We start from the raw sequence: 6,000 nt of genomic DNA on the forward strand, positions 1-6,000 counted from the left end.
GCAAACATCTTATTGAATCAAGAGTATTTTTTCTTGTCAATGTTTTCAAGAGTCTGGACTCTAGATCCAATGTGTTTTTTTTTTTTTTCCAGTATGTGTCATTCCCAATCCAAGTACTGTTAGATTGGGTTAGGTTAGATTATGTTAGAGAGGTATATTTACAAATGAAGTTCGAAGATCAGCGCTATTTTTTGCCTAATGATAATTGATGAGCAACTTGTTGAGGATATAATTCACTGAAGGGTGATCGGTAAATCTCGAGGTGAGTGCTTCGCTTCATTAGCGCCTGGCGGATCCAGCAAATTAGCAACAGGGTTTTTTCCATTTAAACCCATGGAAATGTATATCGATTCTTGAGGGGCTAGGTGCACCGACAAGAATCGATTTTTTTAACAGGCTTAAATGGAGGCAATCCGGTTTTGCCAAATTGCTGGATCCGCCTCTGCTTTGCTTTGCTGTAGGCGAGTTTTTGCAGATTAGGCTATAAGTTTGAAAAATATATCGACCAATACATCCGTTATCTTCATATCTATCTATTCTTGCTTATCAAAAAAAAAAAAAAAAAAAAAAAAAGTTGGAACTGGAAAAAATGGGCTTAGGCGGTTTTCGCACTGAGCAGGTTCAGCCGTACCCTGAATTTTAGGGCTGCAATTTTCTCTTGGCCTAAACCGCACGATAAATTGGGAAGTTAGTGATGTCGATCCTCAGATGAGGAAATATAGGCTTGGAGCATTGCCATCAAAGAATGAGATGGGAGCGGAGATCCGACAATCGAACCGTATATTTACAAAATTAGCTAAGCAACGATTACCCATAAACCTCGGAACTCATGTCTCGTGAATAGAACCCCGGTTCATGAGCTTATGGCGCGTAGACCATTTCTTCATTGAACTGTTCAATCCGAGTCCCATTGTGCTGTGCGTCTTCTTTGACGGCTCGAGCCACGGTCTCACAAGCCACGGGCGGCGCGGAATCAACCGTGCAGCTTGTTCGCGCAAAGTGCAGTGCTTTTAAACCGTTACGCTAGACGTTGACGAAGCAAATCGTCTTTTTAGTGGCAAGCACGGGCCAAAGTAGGAAATTTTAATAGGATGCAGGCTAAAAGGGCATATGTTCAAGGGAGGTGTGGGGGTTCTAAAAGATAACCCACTGAGGGGGGTCTGAGGGGACTTTCCTAGTTCCAAAGGAGGATTGGTGGGTGTCTCTTGTTTTGATGGAGCTCTCGCATGTGTCAGGAATTTGTGATGAAAGTACTGAGTTTTTTGTAAAATTTTGCGAGAAACACGATGGTGCCACTGGTTTTCTTTGAAACGAACTCGAAGGCTCAAAAAAAGCTCTCTAGGTTGAGGCCGTAATGAAGGGGATATCGCACGCTATCGAGTCAAACTCGCTCCATGCAAAGATAGGTAGCAAATACATTAACAGGGTTGCTACTTTTTACGGGGACTCCAAAACTGATCGTGAATGTATTTTCTCCCTATCTTTGCATGGAATTTTTTCTTCGAGAGCTTTTTTTGCGCTTTGGAGGTCGTTTCAGAGAAAACCAGTTTTGAATCCACTATCGTGTTTTTCGTGAAATGTTACGCAAGAAAAAGTACTTAAATCACAAATCCCCTACGTATGTAAGAGCTCCATTGGGGGTCCGAAGGGCCATCCCCGGAAACTAAACAAAAATATAGTCGTCTCGGGAGTGATTTTGAGACATTCTCATCGAAAAATCGATCCAATTTCAAGTGCTCACGTACTCAGCAAAGTTCCTCAAATTTCTTTAGAAGAATTTGGGGGGCTACCCCCCTCCTCCCCCCGGGCTACCACCTCAGTGACAAAAGCTAGGTTTAAAATCATTGCACCCAGTCGCGCGGTTAATATCGCGCCGCTTCGCCGGCGGCTTGTAGAACCGTAGCTTAAGTTTCACGTTTCGAGCGTTCCAAGGCGCGCTGAACAATTAACCGAGTTCCACGACCCAACCGCATCCATACACATTCACTTACACATTCCCAGCAGCACCCAGTCTGCTCATCGTCAGTCTACTCTCTACTGGCCGCGATATTTAGTCTGTCCCCTGACGGAAAGGCACGTTAAGAGATGAGCCCTATTGTTCACATATCCTATTGAGTCCAAGAACTCAAGTTAGAGAAAATTTACGCCTTTACGTCAGAGGGACGAAAATTTTTACCCTACGAATATGGCTAGTGACGGATCGATTCTCTATCTCAACGATTATCCACTTTTAGACAACCAGTATAGGTACACCGAACGTCGTAAGACCTCTCGCCACACATCCGGTGACAGGTGAGAATGTCCTATATGATTGTCTCTCTAAATTTTTCTCAAAAACTGCTCTTATGCGCCTTGTCCTCCAAGCCCCTCATTTGTTTTTGGCTCTTTTTAGCGTAACTATGAGTCCAATTTCCTGAGTTCCCCGGAAAAGTCGAATGCTGGGACTAGGAAAGGAAATCGAAATCCATATGTGTATGCGGACGTTCCTGGTGGCTTTTCACTTTTCAGTGAGCACCGCGTTAGGGTTTATAAGTGTGTGTTCTTCAATGAAAGTCTCCCGGGAAAGTAGATTGTAGCCGACAGGAAAGTTTTCATCCCGACCCACAGTCCAACGAAAAGCCGCTTGAAAGTTCTGAATGCACACAACGTGTATTGTACCTTAACAAATATTTAACGCACCAAAAAGATGTGCATTGCTCGTAAATGCCTACATTTGACTCTTTAGGGACGCACAACTTCAACCGTGTCTCACTATCCGGCGTTTTTGGCTCTTTGTCCAAGTTTTTAAGTTGGTTTACGGAAAAATGTCGGATTTCTCGGCAAAATGCCGATCTCACAAGAAAACATTGCTAAAAACGGTCGTAACTTTTGTGAATTTCCTCCGGGCTAAAGTTTAGTCTTACACAGAGGAAAAAAAATCGTTGCACACTCACAGTGTTCATAATAAATTTCAGGCTCCACCTATTTTTCTTGTGGTATAGTTGCGGCAGTTACCACGTTACCGATATTACCTTTGTGGCAACAATTTTTTAGGTCCCGGGACCGGAATGATTCTTACCTTGACAGGACTACGTTTTGCAATCAGAAACTACATTTCTGGCTCATTTCTGGAACATCATTAGTGCCATTAGGTCCCCCATCTATGGTCGAGCCAGAAATTTTAGTTCCCTATTACAAAATGATGTCCAAAAGTTACATTTTAGATACGATTATAACGTAAGGAGGACCTGGAATCCACTATGTATACATTTTAAGAACAACGCTCACTTTTTCTCGCGGAGATCCGTGGCATTTTTTACCCCTAGGGCATCTCTTCTGAGCGCTGTCAAAGTGACGGCCATTCCCAGACTAGCTCCTTGAATGTCTCTATGGATGTAGCTCCGTTTTCTGCCGTATTCGGGGATCCTCAATTAGCTTTCTGGGGGAACCTGGGGGAGTTATGGGCGATGTGGCAGACGCGAGCGTGCGATGCGATGCGAGCCGAGTTCCATTCACATTCTCGGTTGCATAATGGAATCGTTCTTGAGGAGGTCACTTAAGCCCGCTTGCGCCGTCGTCGGTGTGCTCACCCAGACCCAGACCTCAGCGCATCTTCTCGCCGCCAGCCCAACACTTGTTTTTCACTTCACGTCCCCGTTTTACGATTTTATGAACAACGAACAGGAGGAGGAGGGGGGCGGACCTTCAGTATGAGAAATGATGTTCCTAAAATAAGAAATATAATTCTGGGTATCGGATTTCTGCCCGTTTGTTTAAGGACGGCATCAACCATAATACCGCCGTCATCAGTAAAAACGCCCAAACTCCAGCCTTAGATCTTAGCCTTAGAACTTAGATCTTCTCAGCTTTTTACTGACAAAATGTTTTATTACCGTTACGACCATTTGGACGTATTTCTGCCAAACGAAACTATGTGCATTATGACGTGAGCCCTCTTATGCATGCAATCTTATGGGTCTCAGGGCTCATGTCTTGATGCACATAGTGGCGTCGCAGAAATACGTCCATTCATCCTTCTTACTTCTAAAATAACTGCGGCATGCCATTTAGAATTCAAATCTACAAGATGGAGCTTTATAGTACTCAGGTTGGATCAATCTTTTAATAGAACAGTATGTGTGGAAAAAACATGCAGAGTATTTACTGGAGTTACGGCGTTCTTCCTGTGGACGGCAGAATAAGCCTAACTACATTAGACGTTGCCTATAATCGCATGTATCAAACCAAAATTAGGGTGACTGCATTTTAAGTTGTCTCGTCTCTTCCCACGTCTCATTTTTTAAACAGAGGGTTAAAAAATTATGATACCTTGAAATTTTTGTGAATTTCTGCTAGATAATGAAAAATATACTCACAAAAGTCCTAGCCTTTTGCTAGCCAGCTTTATGCCAAATCAACGAAAGAAAGTATTACTTACCGAAGTCGTCTCTAGAGGACGCTTCCGGCATGGAGAATGCAAGACAAAATAATGTAAAAACTAAGATTAAGAAATGGTGGTTAATGTGTAACAATTTACGTCAGTGAAAAGAGAGAGCATTACTAGGCTTTTTTTGTAAAAAAAAACTTAGCAGATAATCATTTAAAGGATGGGTATGAATCGTACTACATTCTATACTCGATGGCATTGATCAGTCATTCTTCAAAAAGTAAATTGAGACAAGAGATTCGCAATACATATTGCAAACTGAGGTACGTGGTTTCATATTTCTAGGTTTTGGATTTCGGCCGTATATCGACGCTGATGGAGCTATAAAAACTTTCATCTCGATTGCGATGCTGCAAAACTTTCATAGTATTATTCAGTTTTTCTTGTATGAAATTTGCAGAGAATCCTCGGAGGAGCAAATGAAAATCACACAAAATTTATTCCGTAAAATTCATTGATCATTTAGAGAGTAGCTGAGACGCTAGATAATGTATTTTGTTACATAGTTTCACCGTCAATATGCAAGATACCAGTGAATTAATACAACAGCTTAAAATTCAGATAGAAAAGGACAAGATTAAAGTACTGATTATTTTGCCTTTAATGTGAATAGACACTTTTACTTTCGTTAAAACATGGTAGAAACAGGCACATCAGGTACACTAAGGAGAGCGCGTAGTGAAATCCGTGACCTTAGTTGGGTTTAGATCGGTCCGGCAACTAAACTAACTCCGTAACGAAGCGTAGAGTATCACAAAAAATGAAGGCGCTCCGAGCCGAAATCGTGCCATACTGAAGGTTTCCACCCATCAAACCTTCATAATGCTGATGCAGATTTTTGCGATTATCGAAGCAACATGTGAATGGCTTGCAAATTGCCGTCGATCGCTAATTGCTTGCGACAGACGTACAAGTGACTGCGTCAGGGGAAATGAGAGTTCGACTGGAAAATTTTAAAAACTTACCGCACTTCTTCATGGAGGGAGCAATCTGCATACTCAGATCAGTAAAAAGAAAAAAAAAATGTCATAATTACTTCATAATACACCTTCTAATTTTCTAGCACCACTCCCCCCCCCCCCCCAATTCAGCAGCATTTTCGGTATGCCTGCTTGTTAACTGAAGTTAGCAAAGTTCCCCATACGTTAATGTCAATCCTTGTGCTTTTGGATTATTCAGGGTCTTTCATTCCTCACCTACGCTAAATCAAAATAAATCAAACTAGGGGCTTATGGGGCTGCTTCGCAGCCCCTTATTTTTCCTGTACACTTTTCACTTTCACATGTTTTTTCTTTTTTTTTATTTATTTTCATTTAATTTTCTGTTTTGTCTTTGAATCGGGATAACAAATGTTTTCAAAAATTGTAATTTTATTTAGTAAACTTTAAACTAAAATTTTGTTTTAATCTTCATACAAAATTATTTTTTAGGTTTTACATTTGTTTTCAAACTAATTTTAAAGAAGATCTTTTTTTATTTTTTAAATACTTTGCTTTTTTTTTTCGATTAAATTGTTGATTCTTCTTTTGCCATTTCTGTCCTGCTTTTCTTCCTATATTTCCTACAACTTTGCT

The sequence above is a fragment of the Bemisia tabaci genome, unplaced genomic scaffold (assembly GCF_918797505.1).
Source record: "Bemisia tabaci unplaced genomic scaffold, PGI_BMITA_v3".
Lineage (NCBI taxonomy): Eukaryota > Metazoa > Arthropoda > Insecta > Hemiptera > Aleyrodidae > Bemisia > Bemisia tabaci.